Source organism: Eleutherodactylus coqui, chromosome 1 (assembly GCF_035609145.1).
Source record: "Eleutherodactylus coqui strain aEleCoq1 chromosome 1, aEleCoq1.hap1, whole genome shotgun sequence".
Lineage (NCBI taxonomy): Eukaryota > Metazoa > Chordata > Amphibia > Anura > Eleutherodactylidae > Eleutherodactylus > Eleutherodactylus coqui.
The window spans coordinates 458,218,891-458,238,392 of record NC_089837.1 but is presented as its reverse complement, the minus strand read 5'-3'; the positions used below and the strand labels follow the sequence as shown (position 1 = coordinate 458,238,392).

General features: G+C 44.7%; 1 protein-coding gene across 1 annotated transcript in view; it reads left to right on the top strand.

Moving 5' to 3' along the window:
* Positions 1 to 8,059: 8,059 nt before the first annotated feature.
* ITGB7 (integrin subunit beta 7) overlaps positions 8,060 to 19,502 on the top strand; it is a 41,043-nt gene continuing 29,600 nt past the window's right edge. The window contains exon 1 of the mRNA XM_066584225.1: positions 8,060 to 8,141. The gene's annotated coding sequence lies outside the window, so the exon portion shown is untranslated. The remainder of the gene's footprint in view (positions 8,142 to 19,502) is intronic.

Below are 19,502 nucleotides of genomic sequence, written 5' to 3'. Positions count from 1 at the left end.
CCACTGATCTCTATGGGATTTCAGTGGTTTCGCTTTCACCAGCTCTTTTCTCGGCCGTGATTTGTATGGCTGGACCTGCCATATCTTTACCGCAAGTAGTAAAAATAAATGCAGGGAAGATCGGGCAGCACCCGGGGTAATTTTCAGACTTCTGCACTCTGGCACGGAGTTTCAAAAGCCGGCGAGGGGGAAGGCATTGCCCTTGTTCAGGCCAACTATGCTCCGTGCCGACGGGTGTAGTTGCGCCTACGGCAGTCTGAATAAGCCCTGATTGCACATAAAGGAATGCCATAACATGGAACCTTAAAAACTGAGCATATAGCAGTAGCTGTAAATACAGGCAGGAAAGATGTTTTTCCACTAAAGTCAGTGGTTACGTATCAATATTTCGCAATGCTGAGAATAATACTGATGCAGACAAAGCTGAGCCGTGTGATCTGGTTATTAGATAGCGGCTCGCTGACCACATTGCTAGCATTCAGTTTGTAAGTTTTGTTTGCTGAAATGAAACCAACATTTGTATATGACGGGCGTGCCAGGAAATCATTACTCCCTATAGACAGAGAATCGCACGCTAGCTTTAGGTGGATACAGCTATATAGAATTTCACTGTATATACCGTCCCTCAGAGGAAATTCTAGATTTATAGTCACAGGTTGTAAACACATCAGCACCCCTTCTGCTAATACCAGTGACGTTTGCTATAATGCACAGATTATAAGGTTGGCTTAACACGGGCGCAATATGCATAGAAAAGAACCCATTGATTATACACTAGTCATAAGTGCGAGTTGCGCTGTAGAGACTGAGGGCGCAACTCGCATCTGATAGAACACGGATGCCAGTCTGTGAACTGTATACATATACATTATATTGACAAAAGTATTGATACACACATAGAAGGTGGTAAAATATGATTTTATTCACATTTTTTAATCTGGTGTTGGGCCGCATTGAATGGTTTCCACCAAATTCTGATAGATGTGTGGAGGGATTTGCCTCCACTTCTCAAGGAGAGCTTCAGACAGTGATGTGGGGGATGATGGGCATGTTGGGCGTGCACGGATACAACGTTCTAGTTCGTCCCAAAGATACTTGAAGGGGTTGAAATTTAGACTTTGGGCTGGCCAGTGAAGTTTGCAGATATTCTGCTTCTCAAACCAAACCTCACCACTGTGTGCTGTATGACATGATACTCGGTCATGTTAGTAGAGACACAGAGATGTACCCAAGTATTGCCACAGGGTAGGTAATGCCACATTGCCCAGGATGTCATTGGTGTTGAGGGTGGACTTCACTATAACCAATGGCATTAGTCCTCCCCAGCAGAAACACCCCACACCATAACAAAGCTTCCTCCAGATTTCAATTTCGAGATGATACAGTCATGTTGAAATCGCTCTCTAGGCAACGGTCACACCTAAGTATGGCCATCAGATCAGAAGATGGTGAACTGGGATTCAGCTGTCCACAACTCTTGCTTCCACTTGTTTACAGTCCAAAAAAAATGCTCCAAGCACCATCACAGGTGCCTATTCACTGCAGTGATGTTGGGCTTGTGTGCAGCTGCTCATCCATGGTAACCCTTTGCATGCAGTTGCCTATGGATGGTCCTGGTGCTAATGGATGTTCCAATGGTCTGTGAGATGTCCTAAGTAAGTGTTTCAGCAGACGTTGTGAGTGATGCCTTCACAGCTCGTACAAGGCTTAATTGTCCATGTTCTGATAGTGAATGAGGTCTCCCCGACCATGGCTGCACTGCACACACCAGATGTTTTCCATTTCCGAATAACATAGCCAACAGTGGACTTTGAATTGTCCAAAAATTCAGCAAAATCCCGTACTGATTGGTTGCTTAAGTGACATCCCACCACCCACCATACCCTGCAGAAAGTCTGTCAACTCTACACTTCATGACATCCTGATGGTTTCTGCACTGGGGTATACCTATGTGATACTCTCCTTAATACCTAGTGCTCACACCTCTGATTTACATATCCTCCTTGGCTGACAGCACAGGATTGGTGGATGTCCCATATTGTACATGGACATTGCACATTGATATGCATTTGTATTTCCTATTTTTTGTCAGTGGAACAAAGAGGACATGCCATGAGTATTCTCACGCAGATGGTCAGTCCATGTGAAGAAATGCCCATGTGTATTTTCATAGGCTATGATGTGGCCATGTGCTGTTCGTGGAATTACACAGACAGCACATGGCTCTAAAACACACTAGTGTGCCGGAGGCCTAAGAGTGAATAACTTCTTTAACCCTGTAAGGACGTGGCCTATTTTGGCCAAAAGGACGCAACGATTTTTGCGGTAATTTTAATCTCCACTTTTCAAAAGCCATAACTGTAGCACAATAAAAACCCTTTTTGGGATTTTTTTTTTTACATCGCTGCGTTCAAAGTCTCATAGCTTTTTTATGTTTCCATGGTCAAAGCTTTATAAGAGCTTGTTTTTTTTTGTGATGAGCTATAGTTTTTATTGATACCATTTTGGGGTACATACAGATTTTTTGGGAGGCAAAATGAACAGAACAAGCATTTTGCCTGTGTTTTTTTCTATGGTTTTTGCAGTGTAAGATAAATAGTATGTTCACTTAACTGTACAGGTCACTATGGATATGATAATATGAAGTAAGTGGGGTTTTTTTACATTTTTTTTATACACACAAGGAAGTGCACAAAAAAGGAGGGGATTTGGTTTGTTTGTTTAATTTATACTTTTTATGTCCCTGGAGGGGACTTGAACCATAAAAGTTATGATCGCTATGATAGTGCATTGTAGTTAGAGATGAGCGAGCGTACTCGCTAAGGCAAATTACTCGAGCAAGTATTGCCATTTTCGAGAACATGCCCGCTCATGCCAAAAGATTCGGGGGGGGGGGGCGTGGGGGAGAGCGGGGAGGAACGGGGGGGGGGAGATCTGTGACCCCATGCTCACTCCCGCAACTCACCGCTCGCCCCCGCCGGCCCCCGAATCTTTTGGCACGAGCGGGCATGTACTCGAAAATGGCAATACTCGCTCGAGTAATTTGCCTTAGCGATTACGCTCGCTCATCTCTAATTGCAGTACTTCTGTACTGCAATGATTTATCGCTTACAATAGCGATCACATGCCACGGGGGCCTCGATGCCAGTGTCTGACGGCCGGTTGCCATGGCAACCCATCGGCCCTGTTGCGTTAAGTACCGTGCGACCAGGAGGTAAACTTACGTCTTGTACCATTAAGGGGTTAAAGCGCATCATCTTCTAAAAATCAATATATAAATGTGAGTCCTGCAGCCACTACTAGAGGGGGCTCAGGAGCTTACTGCACACTGTGTTAATATTGAGTTCAGGGTATACGTTGTTTACGATAAGTACTTAAAGGAGATGTCTCGAGGAAGCAGTGAATTTTTTTTTTTGCCCAGTCCCCCTAATTAAGCAAACATTACTAATTACCCCTGTAAATGACTTTTCTAGCTGGTTTCTACTTACAGTTCCAGCGTTTCAGCAACTTATAAAAATTTTGCCAAGATGGCCGCCGGCTCTTTTCCCTTCGCTCGCTGCAGCCCGACGTGCGCGCTCCCGAGACGCTACCAGCTGTGTCTCCATGGCAACCAGACGCCCCGCAGCCGCCGACCGGACCCCTGGAGTGAACAAGGCCGACCAGTCACCCACCGCCAGGCAGAAGGTAACCGGCGCAGCGCCCCCCCCCATCACAGCGGCAGCCCCCCCGACCCAGCGACAGCCCCCCCCGGCCCAGCGCTAGTTCCCCCGGCCTAGCGACAGCCCCCCCCCGGCCCAGCGACAGTTCCCCCGGCCCAGCGCTAGTTCCCCCGGCCTAGCGACAGCCCCCCCCCCGGCCTAGCGACAGTTCCCCCGGCCCAGCGCTAGTTCCCCCGGCCTAGCGACAGCCCCCCCCGGCCTAGCGACAGCCCCCCCCCCCCGGCGCAGCGACAGCCCCCCCATCGCAGCGACAGCCCCCCCATCGCAGCGACAGCCCCCCCCGGCACAGCGACGACAGCCCCCCCCCCGGCGCAGCGGCACCCCCCCCCCCCCGGCCCATCACTTACCAGGACGGCAGGACAGCTGGGCGGCAGGACAGCTGGGCGGCTTCTCCGGACAGCTGGGCGGCTCTGCACCTTCCTCTAACAGAGGATGGTACAGAATGGCCGATCCAGCGCGCTCCCGAGCAGTGACAGCTCGTCTGCGCATGCGCAGAAGAGCTGTAGCGGGGAGCACACTGAAGCGGCTCGTGCTGAAAGGAGAAGACCGGACTGCGCAAGCGCGTCTAAAAAAGCAAGCTGCCAGCGAATTTAGACGGAACCATGGAGACGAGGACGCTAGCAACGGAGCAGGTAAGTGAATAACTTCTGTATGGCTCATATTTAATGCACAATGTATATTACAAAGTGCATTAATATGGCCATACAGAAGTGTATAACCCCACTTGATTTCGCGAGACAACCCCTTTAAGCTCTCTCTGGTTTTATCTCTATGTTGTGGATTTGGTGTTCTGTATCAAAAAGTCTGAATTTATTGCTATAAAGGTATTTAAAAAAATATTCATCATTGAATTTTGCATCCACTTGCATCAAGTTTTTACAATCACTTCAAGTTGTTAAAAGTTTTGTTGCTAGGAAAACTCAATTAATATAACTACTCTTACAAGCTGCCACTCTTCTAGAAAGTGAATGACGTGATGCGTCCCATTCTCCATATGTTCTATATCTGGGCAAGTTAGTAGCCTTAAAAGATGGAAGCTGCAGTGGCAGCAATGTTGAATATCAACTGAGGGAATAGATAGGAACATAGAAGAGATGAACTAAATAACTTTTCTAACTTTTTTTTTACAGTTGCGAAAACTTTTATTTTGCGATGACTTGATTGCCAGAACCACATTCACTCATTCTGAGCAGCTGTTATACTGTAGGTCTACAACTGTCACTATCGTCAGTATTGATCTTTGCCCAAGTGAAAAACCACACATATGACAGGTGTGCTGCTCATCCTGTGGTTTACAGCTTCTAAGCATCTGTTCTCATCCTCTTCTACATTGCATCAACAGTAAAAACAAAACTCAACATAGCATGTTAACACATGTAAGGATCTGATTGACTGGCCAGAGCATCTCCAAACCAGCATGGAGCGTTCCTGACATTCAGTGGTTACCAAAAGTGGTCCAAGGAGGAACAACCTGTGAACCACCAAAATGTACATGGGCAGCCAAGGCTCATTGATGAGTAGGGAGCGACGGCTAACTGGTCTGGTCCGATCCCAACGAAGAACTTCTGTTGCACAAATGGCTATAAAACTTCCTGCTGGCTATGGTGGAAAGGTGTTAGAATACACCGGGTATCACAGCTTGTTGTATGTGGAGCTGCTTAGCCACAGAAAGGTCGGAGTGCTCATGCTGTTCCTGTCTACTGCCGAAAGTGCCTGCAATGGGCAAATGAGCAGCAGAACGTGGCCATAGAACAAATGAAGAAAGTGGTCTGGTCTGATGAAGCACGTTTTAATTTCCATCATGTGAATGGCCAGGTGCATGTGTGATGCTCTGGGCAATTTTCTGTTGGGAAACCTTGTGTTCCAACATTCATATGAACGTCACTTTGACGTGTATCACCTGCCTATACATTGTATAGATCGAGTGCATCCTTCATGGCAGAAGTATTCCCTAAGGGCTCCTGCTTACGAGCGTAAGCACAAATACCCTTGCTCCCACGCAATGTATTTCCGCAGTGAACAGGGTTTTTTATGTGCGTAACGGCGTATAATTTTTTTTTTTTAGTTCACAATTGGTGATTTTCTCACTACAACATCCCCTGTCTGTATGACCTATTGGAGCATTTCAATGTGAACACAGAAGCAAATAGTGGCTCTCACTATGGAGGAACGGACTCTTCCATGTGTTAAATGGCCTGCATATTTACTGCATATTTGCTTGGCAAATACATGGGCCCTTCTGCGCATTTTTTTTTTGCATGCGCTAAAACCCGCAGGAGCGGGCAAAATGCACTTAATGAGCCCTTACTCTATTGTTTGTCGATTGCACTATTATTACCATCGCTCACCTTCGTATGCAGGGACCCAAAGGTGAAAATACAAATGAGATTGATGGAATCTGCCATTTTTTACCTAGGAAGACAAAATGACAGTCTCTTAATGAGAACGCACAGTGCTTTCACCCGATAAGCTATATCATTGTCAGGTAGCTACTGTACTTTTCTTCCTTCATCTATGGAAATGCCATGCCCTTTCAGCTGTTTAATGGGGGAGTTATTTGCTTTCTGATTATTGTGGCGGTGTGGTTGCAACACAGATTCAGGAAACAATGCAGCGGAAGGAGTTACAAAAACAAACAATATTTTTTCAAGAACACCGAAACATACGTGAATAACAGTATGGAGATAAATCAATTAAACTTTTACTGTTACTTAACATGAACTAAGCCCTTATTAAAGGATTACTACTTTTCGAGATAGAACATGAAATATCAGCAATAGCAGTAAGAACAATAGCAATACTACTGAGTAATGATCAGTCCGCGTGTACAGGGAAATAAATGTGTGATATAATATCCAAGTTCGTTTAGTAATATTAACACTCTATTAAGATCAATATGGTTTATAAGCAATTCTTTCTATGAACTCTGTAATAACATCTCTATACTATTAGCTCGGGTCCTTATATGCTTGTCTCACCCGCAAGCGATACACTTTTATTCTATACTCTAAGTTCATTAGTGTAATAACCCCAATTACTTTATATGACACTAAACTATCCAACAGGCCTGTGGATTCACTACCCTTATCCCTGGTGGCGTGCACACCTAATGTTAGGCTTAAGGCTGGCCTCACTTACAGTATTTTACTGTCTGGATGCATTCCCCAGCCAGTCTGAAGCTGCTCAGCCCGAAAGAACCAAGGCCTCCTGTAGTAGCACTTGCAGCTTCTGTGCTCTTTACAAACCATTGCATCTACACTTCACAGCACCCACCATAGACACAACACAGCTCCTGCTGCCTCTCTCTCCCGCATGTTGTGCCCCAGAACTCTTGGGGGTGCATCCTGCTGCATCTGCCAATTGCTGGCAGCAGCTGCTCTCCAAGCTATTGGACGTCTTAAATGTCTCTCCAGCGGCACTTCTTGCTGCCAGTTACACTTCCTGTGCTCTACCTGTGGCACAGCAGAAATCCCCCTTTATGGCCCAATTGTCAGCCAATAAATGCAGGGTCTTTTGGACATGCTCAGTTCTGTTATGCTGTAATTTGGCACAAATTTTAACACACGTGATAATTTGGAGCAATTTTTGGTTCATTACCATAGCAACTATTTAACCCCTTACAATTATGCAGTAACACATAAAGTGCATCACCATGATTTTCTACTATAGTACACTTCTGCTAGCAGTATCACTTCAATTCCAAGCAGCATAGCAGATTTATCAATGTATTAAAGCAAGTTTTCTAGTGTAAATGCATTGAAGTATAGGGCATTCAGGTCAGGCCCCATATTTATGAAGCACATGCTACTTTTTTTCTACATAAATATGTCGAAAACGCGTGCAGGACTTAGAGTTGCACTTAGCTAATACATTTATTTCACTTTTCTGCTATTTATATAGTTACAATGTCAGGTCTGAGCTGCAGTTGGTTTTACCAGACGAATGATTAATCCACAAGGCATGCAGCAGGGGCCTAACTATAGAGGATGCAGGGGATGCGGTTGCACCCGGGCCCAGGAGCCTTAGGGGGCCCATAAGGCCTCTCCTCTCCATATAGAGAACCCAGTACGATGAGTAAATCATTATAGTTGGGGGCTCTGTTACAGGTTTTACATTGGGGCCCGGGAGCTTCAAGTTATGCCTCGGCATGCAGTGATACTAGCGCTCACGGTTAGTGTGATCCAATATATCTTGAAATGATAGAAAATGTGTTGCTTTTAAGTTGTTTTATAGCAGCATGAATGGGAATTCTTCCTGATCTATGGATTTATATGTATATATATATTATGGTCGTGTTTCATTCAAACCATGATATTATTATATTTTACTTCTAGAAAATGTTGGCTGTGATCTTCATTTGGACTTTGGGGTTTCTTCTGTATCCTGGGTCATATGGAAGCAAGGAGACAGGACATCAGACAGGTAGTGTAATTCTTCATACTTCCTTTCTATAGCATGTTCAGGAGTTGATATGATGGGGAAGCGCTGCTCCAACCTCTGTGTAGTGGCCGGTGCTCGTAATTGCAGGTGCTGCTCTGATTGATTATTGCTTCTTCTCTGACCACGATGTATGCCGTGAGGCACTGCCTGAAAGCCCTTTTAGGCTGGGTTCACCTGGGGTGGATATGGCGTGTAATTTCCATGCAGGCCCTTCGCATAGGAAATTCCACAGCATTTACCATAGCAGGAAGCTTTGGAAATATTCCACAGAAAATGTAATTCAATTTAATGCCGCCGCATGTCAATGTTATTGCTGTTTCAGCTTCTCAATGAGGCGATGAATTCCACTCAAACATACGAAATTAAAGCCCAAGTATAAACCAGCACCAAATGGTGCGAGTTTTAAGGCAGACTTTCCACTGCTGATCAACTCTGTGTGGATCCAGCCTCAGGCTGAGCTCACAGGAGCGTACGTTTACAGCGTAATATGACTGCGACATACTTCATGTGATACGCGGTCATTTTAGGGCAATCAAATATATTGCCTTACGCTATTTTGCTCAAATTTGTGCATATGCAATGCGTAATATGCGGGCGCAAAAAAGAACACAGCATATTCTATTTTGCTGTATATTACGCGCGAGAGAGCTCATTGTTCTTTATGGGCACACGATCAATGCTACCCATACAGAATTACATTGCATATGGGCAGCATACATACACGCTATTGTGAAGCAACAGCGTGGGAAGCGTAACCAAAAGAAACAGGAAGACCGTGCATGACAGCATGCATGAGATTAACTATCATGTGCAGTACAATATGCTGCCATAAGGGGCAATAGGCCGTCTCACTGCCGGCTTCACATCGGTAGAGCCCTGCGTGACTCACACAGGGTTTTACGCGTACGGCTGTGTGATAAGCCATGGTCTAGACACGGCCATTGACTACACCCTCTTTCTGGTAGGGGTGCCCCACAGTAAAAAGTATTTTTACTGGGGTGCCCCAGGGTTGAAAAAATTGGGAATCTTTACTGTAAGGCAATAACTTCACATGCACATCACTTGTTGCTCCCATTTCTGAGTTTAATTTTTTTCACAAGTAATCTAAAAAGTTGGGAAAATGCTCAAAAGTATCATGCAATGAACAAACCAAGAATAATAACTGCTTTCTAAATATGTAGAGGGGGAACCACCTTAATTTTCTGTTGTCCTTCTCCTCTACATTTCTTTAGTGTTAAGTTTGATATGTATATGTATAACTATGTGTGTGTTACTTTAAGGGACGGAGATTGTAGTGGGTGGTCCACAGAGAGGAAGAAGTGCATTCAGGTGCTAATGTGAGGCATATAGTAGGAAAAGAGAGATACTGCATATGCAGTGACCCAGAACACCATCCTGGTCCCCTCCCTAAATGTCACACGTTTGTCCTATGTAGATGCACTGTGCAAGCCTGTCTTGTCATTTTCAGTATGTGTGTTGCACAGCTGTGGCGTTTGAGAGGTTAACTTTAATAAAATCCAAGTCTGCATGTAAATGTATCAAGTTTGTCATGTCACGTGGTATGAGAGAAGGTATAAATAGGAGTGTTTGAGAGCGGGAAAAGGAGTTCCACCTTCAGTATTGTGTCTTCCATCTTGTCTGCTACCGGAGTTCCACCTAACACAGAGCCACATTGAAGCACCTTCAGCTTCCTTGTGGTGAAGATGGAAGAGGAGGAAAGATTTCCTGTGATGTCTGAATTCTGGATGTGAGTGGAGTGAGCCCCAATTTGTGAGAGAGCAATTGTAAGTAATTCTCCAGACAAGGCCAGTGCAGAGCTACTACCTCTGTGTCTAATTTTCCTACGTGGCAGTCCAGAGCCAGGATCACCGCATCGAGGTACAGCCTTTAAGTGTCACACCCACGCATCTCTAAGTCAGGGTGGAGGTACTGCAATAGAATAATCTTTATTATGTTTGAAAGTCATTTGCCTGCACTGTAAAGTCTTAAAGTGAACTGCCTTCTATATTCTGTTCAAGTTTGCAAGCAAAAGTTTATGCCGGGCCCTAACTGTTCCTATGGACCCGTGGTACTCAAAGACTGTCTCTGCCTACATTTGTTTACCGCCAAAGGTCATTCCAGTATGTAGGAATGGTGGCATCACCCATGACAACTACAACCCCAATTTGTCCTGTGTTATTGGCATTCCCTATCATAGGGTTGTCTACGATGGTCTGCAGTAATACTCTGGCCTTGACTGCGTGTATCCCTCCAGGAAAGGAGTTTGGTAAGTGCCGCCGTAACAAGCCATCACTTTACCCTCCCAGCTCCCCACGTATGTCAGGTGTCCAGGGTCTCCCTATGAAACGCTGCACATAGCTGGCTGCCAGTATTGGGCAAATTCAGACACAAAAGTCAGGATGCAACTGCCCATCCCCGGAATCTGGGGTTAAACAAAGGGAAGGAGAGATGTGAAAGACACAAACACTCTGCGCATTTTCCAGTTCCTAAGAACTCACCCACTGAAGCGTTCAACAGGCGAACCCAGAGTGTTGGTGTTAGGGATGGGGTTGCCACTGGAGGCGCCAGGGCCCGGTTGCTGCGAGCTGCTCATCTGGGTGCTGCAGGGGCCTGGGCTGGCGTCTCTGTCCAGGGTTCCCCCACTCTGGTGGTTGGTTGTGGCGGTTGGCGGCGTGACCCGCATCATACGCAGGGGCGCTTGTCCACTCGGGTCAGTGCGAGGAGAGGTGCTTTTATGATTTCTCCCAGTTGATTTCTCCCCTCTGGGCAGGGAGTTCTGCATATAAGCCTGGCTGGCCCAGACTCTCATTGCCAGTGTTTGGTTTAGACTCGCTCTGCCTACACCCGCGTTTATTGACCTGATTTTCTTGTGTTTGACTTTAGACTTCTCTTGACTCTGCCTCCTGTTTGCCCCTTTTTTACGGCTCTTGGGCAGATTTATAACAAGCCAGTTAGAACAGGGTACACCGTAAGTAAGTTAGTGAGTCTTCGGCAGGGTAGACGTCCCGCACAAGAATTCTGCTCCCAGTTTCGGTAGTTTTGTGTGGAGTCAAAATGGAATGACTGCGCTCTGAAAGATTTTTTTCTAACTAGGTTGTCTGAGTCCATTAAAGATCTGTTGTTGTCACATCCGGAACCTGAAACGTTAGAGCAGGCTATGACTATCGCAGTAAAAGCTCACCGTCGTCTTAGGGCCCGATGCAAGACTCGGACCAAACTACCTATGACTGGGTCCGAGAGTTCGCCCACGACCTCAGCTACCGACGTAGTCGAGTCTATGGAGGTGGGCTCTATGTCCCCAAAGGAACGCAAGGAATTCAATTATGCCTTTATTGCGGAGGTCCAGGTCATTGGGTTGCCAACGGTGATTGTTGCCCTTACGTCTGACACGTCTGCTTTACTCCGGATGGATCAGCAGTCCACCCCCAAAGGCCCCCCTGAGGGGAGGTTATTTGTTCCCAGGGCCTTGCGGCTTCTCATTTTGGAGGAAGTTCATTTGTCGCTCTTAGCAGGTCATCCAGGAGTCTGAGGCACCCTGGAGTTGTGTGGCCGTCTATATTAGTGGCCACAAATGTCTCAGGACATCAGGGAATTTGTCAAGTCCTGCTCTATTTGTACCAGGGGGAAGAGTGTACGTAGACGGCCTGAGGGTCCGCTTTTTCCTCTTCCCGTTCCAGAGAGACCATGGACCCATCTGTTGATGGATTTTATTACCGACTTGCCCGAGTCCCTGGGGAGCTCAGTCATCTTGGTGGTCATCGGCAGATTTTCCAAGATGGCGCATTTAACTGCCCTTAAAAAGCTTCCATCCACTCCTGAGCTAGCCACCATATTTATCAAGGAGATTGTACACCTGCATGGGGTTCCCAAGGAAATTGTTTCTGACCGGGAAGTCCAATTTGTTGCTCGCTTTTGGAGAGCTTTTTGTAGGGGTATCGTTATCAGGTTGTCGTTTTCTTCTGCTTTCCATCTGGAGTCTAATGGGCAGACAAAACGTATGAACCAGGAACTGGTTCAGTACCTTAGAATGTATGTAAGTGATTATCAGAGTCTCTGGGTCATTATTTAGCGTTGACCGAATTTGCCATCAATAACTATACACATACGGGGTCTGGCGTTTCTCCCTTCTTCTGTAATTTTGGTTTTAATCCCAGTTTTGCGGTGTCTTTCTCCTCTTCTTTTAATAATCCTTCTGTGGACACTTGGGTCCAGAACCTTCAGGAGGTGTGGGAGAAGGTGCGTGGCAATTTGGAGCAGTCCAGGGGTGCGGTGCTAAGGAGGAGTAGAGACACCTGTACTATTTCTGAACCGTTTTCTGTGAGCCAGTTAGTATACTTGTCGTCCAAGAATTTGAAATTAAAAGTGCCTTCCTTGAAGATGGCCCCCCGATTTGTGGGCCCTTTCCCAGTCAGCAGAGTCATCAATCCTATCGCCCTGCCGGACACGTGGAGAATCGACAAGGCGCTCCTTAAGAGGTACGTCCCTCCAGTGGTTGTCGCCATGGGGCCTAGCCCAGGGGTGGCAAGTAGGTAGGGACATGGGAGAGGGCTGATGTAGGTATCCCCTGTCCATCTGTCCCTGCCAGCCGTAACAGTTGGGACTTGCTATATGTATGCATTGAACTATATCATTTTATTACTATTAACAAGCAGAGGACAGGATAATAGTCATAGCCATAACTCTTGCAGGTCAAGAACCTTTTCAGGACTCCACCCTGGCTTCCACCCCTAGTGAGGGTGCTTGTTAGCCCTGAAACTCAGGAAGTGTCCCAAAAGCCGGGGTGATCTCTGTTGAAACCCCCCTGTGGTTTAGGCCTGTGTCCTGGGAACCGTTCACTACAGCCTATCTACAAACACATTGCATAGCAGATTCTCCCTCCAAATAGGAGTATGGCCCAGTCACAGTCCATGGTGTGGGCTACTCAGATTTATGCACTAGGCTGTAATGTAGGTTGCAGCAGGGGAATGTAGGTTTTTGAGGGTGGCAATGATATTTCTATAAAATTCCATTATCGTGACCATATTTTCAGTTTACAGAAGAACAAGTGCAAATAACAGAAATGTTGTGGTCATTTGCTGCAGATTAGAGATGATAAATTACTGCATTTACTCAATACATGAAAAGAACAGAGCAGGAACTGAAACACTTGTGAGTGAATTACATCTGATCAAACAAGACAACTGTCTTTGTTCCCACGCTTTGGAAGAATTATTTAAATGTCATGTAGGGGGACCATATACATGAGATGTAGATTTAAACTAGACTGCTGGATCATCTAATATGTATGGTGGCCTCCCAACTTCCCCTCGTACTCAGCGGTTGGGGGAAACAAGGATCAGGAAGTTGGATTTCAATTGCCTAATCCTTTTGTTCTATAGCTAGAAATATCTAGCAGCTGCTTTCTCTTCTTTCTACATTCAACACAAATGCATGCTCAGCCAAGCTATTTAAACATAGTCCTTATTTGCAAGACGATTTAGAAGTGTGCCACGGATCTTGCCTTGATGTATGTTTGGTTTGAAGAGCCCCCCCGCTGACCATCACATATAGGAATATAGTAGCATTCTTTTCTAGAACAATCAATTTGAAAACTGTGCCAACACTTGCTCAAAGATACCCTACAAAATACTATAAAAAATAAGAAATATACATCCATCCAAAGTCTGTCTCCCAATAAGAGAGAAGGAAGGCTCAAAATATGAGTAGGGTGTGTTACCACAATGGAGCACTTCAGGTATATTCTTGTGTTTTCCGAATTTAGGGGTTAAGTACGAGCAGCTCATTGGCAAGTCCCACAGCACTTTCTGTAAATCACGACTGATTCTCCTTTATTTGTTAACAAGCAGAAGTATTTATTTATACAGTGTTTAGACAAAGACATTGGAAACGAGGTTAGGAGACACCTTACTTATACATAGGCATAACTTATTATTATAATTCGCCTGTTATCATTGGTTATTAAAACTCAGCAAGGGCAGTGACGTCAGTCACCCAGCAGAACTTCCCTCAGGTGCAGCTTGTTAGATTAAGGGCGCCTTCTCACACTGCGTGAGTCAGTGAAAACGCATGATTATGAAACCAAAACATTTCAATGGTTTCATTCTCATTCACGATGTTTTCACTCCTGTGATGCTGCGTGGAAAAAAAATTGCAGCATGCCCATTCTTTTTGAGATATTGCTCATTGTTTTCAATTGAAAGCAATGGCGGAAGATCGCGATCCCCTGCTGCTGCTGTGACAGTTGCAGCAGGGGATTCCTTCAGTCCTGCAGGGATGTAAGGCTGTCAGATCCAGGTGTTTAACCTTATTTAAACAAAGGGAGAATATCGCAATCTTATTCCACTGCTGTGACCGCAGTGGCAGGGGATTTCTTCATCCCTATGGGGAGTCAACTCATCACTGAACACTGTGACAGCAGTGGCAGGCGATTCCTTCATCCCTATGGGGAGTCCCCTCATCACTGAACACTGTCACAGCAACGGCAGGGGATTTCTTCATCCCTATGGGGAGTCCGCTCATCACTGAACACTGTAACAGCAGTGGCAAGGGTTTCCTTCATCCCCACAGGGAGTCCCCTCATCACTGAACACTGTGATAGTAGCGGCAGGGTGTTCAGTGATGAGGGGACTCCCCGCGGGGATGAAGGAATCCCCTGCCGCTGCTGTCATAGCTGCGGCAAGAGATCATGATGTTCTCCCTTTGCTTTCAATGGGATTAGCACTGCTGCTGCCAATTGAAAGTTAGTTAGGGCTCGCCAGTGTGCAGGAGCCCTAACTATTTCTAGGCTTCTTAATTAGTTCATATATATGTTTTCCTGAGTTAATTCTATTTCTAGTCACGTACTTACATATATGTTACCTATCGGTAAAATCTTTAGTTGGTTAATGTATAGGCATTACTGGCAATATTTAGCAATCATTAGTTAGTTAAGGTGGCCGTCACACTTGAATCGCAATATCGATGCGTTTTTGTTTTTTTTTTTTAAATGTCAATAGGACTTTCTAAGCGCTCTTACCCACTTGCTTTTTTTAACACTGCGAAATCGCTGCGTTTTTTTAGTGCAATTGTCAATAGAACTTCCTAATGCTATAAAAACGCATCACACAAAAATCGCTAAGCACAAACTTGCGATGCGTTTTTAACATTAAAAAGTCCCGGTGACAATCACGTTAAAAAACTCAGCGATATTGCAGCATTAAAAAAAAACGGAAGTGGGTAAGAGCCTTAAGGTTAAAAACGCATCGCACAAAAATCGCAAGTTTGTGCTTAGCGATTTTTGTGCGATGCGTTTTTAACATTAGAGAGTTCTATTAACAATCGCGTTTAAAAAAATGCAGCGATATCGCGATCGCAAGTGTGAAGGAACCCTAAGGCTTACAAAGTTAAATTCATATACTTATATATTCATCTTTAGGATTATATGAAGATACTAGTTTGTAATCCGCGTGGAATTTGTATTTTTTTATCTAGTCTGTGTTTTGCTGTATATTAAAAAAATGTAAAAAGTTGAAATAGTGAAAGGAATGTAACTGCAATTTGCTATGTCAGCACAGTTCTGTACGTTTTTGGTCATGTCGTCTTTTGCTAGAATACAAAGGTTTTGCGTGCTGTGTACATGTGAGCCACCACATACATTTGCCCATGAGAAAAACATGTTTTTTCTTACTATTTGTTATAATGCTGAGGTAAACTAAAAGCTGCGCTGTGATTGGTTGTTATGGGCAACACAGATTTTCTTTAAAATCCCAATCCATGTTAATGTGTCTTTGGTTCAAGTTTAAATGCCAGGTAATGCCGGGTATCCCCACAAGCTTAGTAATTGCATATGTGCGGCAACGGTGTCTGCCCTCATGTGTCTGCCCGTTTGGGGAGGCCTAGCTTATGATGTGTACCCCCTTCCCCTCTGCTCCGCTGCACTTCATAATCACATTCGTGTGGCAACGGTGTCTGCCCTCACGTGTCTGCCCGTTTGGGGAGGCCGAGCTTATGATGTGCATTCCTTTTCCCTCTGCCTCGCCGCACAGCGCGGTGCCAGCAGCGGAGCAGGATGTGTCTGTGTATCACCAAATAAATCTGTCACACTCCATTGAGAACTCTATAAGAAATTTTCGAGGAAGAGCGTAGCCTATGTCCAAGCTATCTCCCTGCCAAATGTCATCAAAATCGCTTCTGCGGATTAGCCAAAACAAACAGACAGACGGACAGGGTTACTTTCACATTTATAATATTAGTATGGATATCTATATAGAGAGAGGTTTACATATCAGACAGAAAGAACTATGTATAATCTGCTTTACTAAACAAATTAATTAGACCGGCGAATATATATATATATATATATATATATATATATATGTTTCACTTGTTCTTTTCCCGCCCCTTTTTCTTGGGGATTGCATGTAGTTTCAATCTAGTTAGGAGGTATCAGCAAAATGACCTTGCACTGAGTAAAATACTGCTCCTTCATTTAGGATAGAAACAGATCCCCCGCAACAATTAAGCACTTCCCTAATAAAGAGTCCTTGTGCAGGGTATGTGTATGTGCATAAGAGATTGATACTTTGGGAACAAACCACTGACTTCACTAAAAAGCACTACTAGGGTTTGTGATATCACCGCAGTCAGACAACTCATATCAAATGCCATAGACCTGATGTCAAGATAAGATATACGTTTTAGTATATCTTGCATGTATATAAAAGCACATGCAAACCAACCAGCTAAAGAGGGATGTTGATAAGGGCTCACACCCACTGAAATGGACCGCATGTACTGAAAACTATCACTGAGAGAACCTGCAAACTCCGGCTGCCCCTGCCAACTGAACAGGCAACGGATGGAATAATTAACAGGTGGTCCGTAAAAATGATCATCAGGAGCGATGAAAGTAGGTATATGGAAACAAAATATATGTTTACAACCTAAAATACGAGATAGGCTATATAGCAACAGTAGATGGCGAATAACAGATGAATGTTCAATCACCTTCACCCCTTATGGTGGACTGGTGGTGACAATGGGGAAATGCCAAATCTTCTAACCGAAGGCCCGTTTTCAAAGCACAGATTGGTGCCACCCACTCGGGGGCTGGTACTGCTCGGCCAATTCTGGCTAACTCCACAACGGGCACAATACTTCTGTACTGCAATGCATTATCGCTAGTGATCACAGGCCATGGCAGTGTATGCTCTCTAGTTGCCATTGCAACCCATCAGCCCTCCGGAATTACATTGGGGAGTACCGATGATGTCACAGAGGGAACAAGCTTCCTCTGTTAACCCTTTACATGCCACGCTGTATATTGATCATGCCATGTAAGGGGTTAAGAGCTGTTCTGTTGCAGTGAGAAGCCGACTATCAGTCACAGGCCCGGCTCCCGCTGCAGGGTGCTCTGAGCTCATATCTGAGCCCACACGATCCACAGGACGTAAGTTTACTTCCTGTTACATTAAAAGCTGCCTAGCCAGGACATAAACTTAAGGAGTTAAACAGAGGTGCAACTTGAAGCTGTTGGGCCTTAATGCAGAATCTGTAACAGGGTTGCCAATTGTAATGCTTCATTTATAGTACTGGTCTTCTCATATAGGAAGAGAAGTCTTATGCGCCCCCAAAAGGCTTCAGGGCGCGTTTGTAATTGCACCCTCTGCACCTATACTTACACCTCTTATAAACTGTACTTTGCAAACTTATTTTAAACTTTATGCTAAGACTGCAGAGTGTTTTTGTATAGGAGTCACTTAATAATTGGAAGAATTGAAACACGGGCAGAATTCTTATGAATTTCTCACTTATAAGGGCGCCCACCCACTGGCGATTTTTTTTCCCTGCGAAATTCGCAGCATTTTTTTCTCTGCAGGGGTCTATGGGACTTGTAATGTTAAAATCGCGATCGCGCAAAATCGCAATTTACCGCGAAATCCCGATTTTGCGCGATCGCGATTTTATCATTACAAGTCCCATAGACCCCTGCAGAAAAAAAAAATGCTGCGAATTTCGCAGTGAAAAAAAATGCTAGTGGGTGGGCGCCCTTAAGGGGTTTTCCAGGCAAAAACTATTGCTAACCTGTCCTCAGGATAAGTCAGGGGTTTGATGCTTTGGACCCCTGCTGATCAGCTGATGAGGAGCTGCTGCGGCCAGCTGGAATACTCAGAATGCTGTCCATTTGGCAGTGGCTCGGTTTGGTTTTGCATCCTTCTCCCATTGAAGTGAATTAAAGAGAGCTGCAATACCAAACAGGGACACTGCATTCAGCAGTCAATCTGAGGTCTGACACTGAGAAGTATAGGATATCAATAGGTTTTGCCTGGAAAATCCCTTTTTAAAATTTTCACATTGAAGGGTAAGTCTATTTGCATGTCGCTATGTAAAATATATGACATTTTTGTAACTCTGTGGGGGAAATATGTTACTAATCATAGCATATCAGGAGCTGGTTTTTACCAACTACAAATATGACTTGTTTCCCTGCATGAAAATGAGAACTAGCAATGTTTGAAACCACAGACAATACTAGGACTGAAGTGATAGACGTTAGCCGAGGCGTGCGTGAGAATGAAGAACTGGCAAGATCTGAAAGTGCATTGTCTTAGTTACTATCACACAAGGTTACCAACACATATACATGCTGACGCAGATTTAACCTTATAATCTGATCAAATCTTTGTCTAAGTCATCAGAAAAAAGGAAGTAAAGCAAATCACAGAAATCAAAGAAATGTATGTGAACCTGTACTGTTAAAAAATGGTGAGTCTGAGAGACCATTGCAAGGAGATTTTGGCTGCATATGGTCCAGAGCAATATTTAAGCCTCCACAAGTTCAGCATGGATGTAGGTCTAGTGAGGACTCCATTAAGAAAGGATGTGCTGTGAGTAGAGGAAGCCTCCACATTCGGCTGATCCCCGTTAAGTGTATGCTCACATGGGGTGCAGGTTTTCTGCATGGAATTTCCGCACAGAAAATCCACAGCCATTACAGTACAAGCCTCTTGGACTCCGCAGAACAGACATATGCAGAAGATTTTAAACCCGCAGAATGTCAATCGTTTGCTGCGGATTTGAGTGTAGATTTCACACTTTGCAAGTCCGCACCAAAATCCATGTCAAAATCTGCACCATTCAGATGAAAGTAATCGTACCTTTGATATTTCTGCATTGAAGAAGCTTGTAAAAAAATGGTAACATAGTATGTAAGGCTGTATTTTCACAAAATGAAATTGAGAGCATCTTAAAGAACTCACACTGAAATTCAACATCAATCAGATACAAAGGGCTGAGTTATAAAATGATCTCCAGATGGAACAAAATCCCAGTGCTCCTTTATAAAATCGATCCAAAATATCCCTC